This window comes from Sorex fumeus, unplaced genomic scaffold (assembly GCF_029834395.1).
Source record: "Sorex fumeus unplaced genomic scaffold, SorFum_2.1 ptg000134l, whole genome shotgun sequence".
Classification (NCBI taxonomy): domain Eukaryota; kingdom Metazoa; phylum Chordata; class Mammalia; order Eulipotyphla; family Soricidae; genus Sorex; species Sorex fumeus.
Window position 1 is genome coordinate 3,370,226 of NW_026606191.1, and position 1,193 is coordinate 3,371,418.

A 1,193-nucleotide genomic window follows, 5' to 3' on the forward strand; every position below is an offset into this window, starting at 1 on the left:
GCATGCATGACAAGTGCCCTGCCATTCACTGTGTGCTCTTTCTGGCCCCTGCAAACCTTTGAAATTGCAGTTTGTACTTCTGGCTCAGGTTTGCACCGGGAGGCCCCAGGTGGCAGCGGCACTGCCTGGACCTCTACCAGCTGGGCCTCATCCCTGTTTCCTGCCTGTATCCTTCTCATAAGGGTCACAGTACTTATATAGACTTTGATTTCCTGGGGTCAGTGATAGGCCAGGAGTGCAGGCCCTGGCCTTGCAAGCAGCCTGTCACACGGTACAATCTCCTGCACAACGCAGGATTCCTCAAGCACCATCTGGGTGAGCCCAAAGATCTGCCACCTGTGGCTCCAAAACCCAAGTCTGACCTGCATTCTCCAAAACTGGTGGATGTTGACACATGAACAAAAACTTTTTTTTTCTGGTCATACCCTGTGGTTGCTGCTTTTGTTACCCAGTGTGGTGCCAGGGACTGAACACAGGTCAGCTATGTTCAAGGCCCATACCCTACCATACTATAGTTCTGACACCTAATTTTTTTTTGGTTGGCCACACCCCGCGGAGTTTACCTCTGGCTCTGTTTTCATTGATTGCTCTAGGTTTGGGGATCCTGTGGGGTGATGGGGACAGAACCCTTGTGAGCTGTGTGCCAGACAAGCACCATGTGATCTGTGCTATCTCTGTAGCCATCATAAAAATGCTTTTATGCTGAGTAAAGTCCAGAACCTTGTGTTTTTTTTTTCCGATTAACTACACAATTCACTTTTTTACTTGTGTGTTTTTGTTTTGGGGCCACAGCCAGCAGTACTCTGGGTACTGGAGTAACCTGACTCTGCACTCAGGAGTCACTCCAGGTGGGCTTGGGGGATCCTATAGGATGTGGGGGATTAAACCAGAGTCAGGTGTGTTCCAGGCAAGTGCCCTCCCCAATATGCTGTTGCTCTGGCCCAGGGCCTACTTCTTCTCTGTTCCACTATATTTCTGTTTAGATATCATAGCATTTTCAGTTCAAGTGGATCTATGAACCGTGAGATAGGAGAGCAGGTCAGCTGCTTGCCTTGCCCTACCTGAGAGCAATTTCAGACTCCAAAGCAGAAACTTCTGGTCAGGACTCTGGCGTTTGTGCACCTCTGTCATGCTCACAGTGCTGACGTCTCTAGATCTTTGCACGGAGCTTCCTGCTGATTCTCAGGAATTAT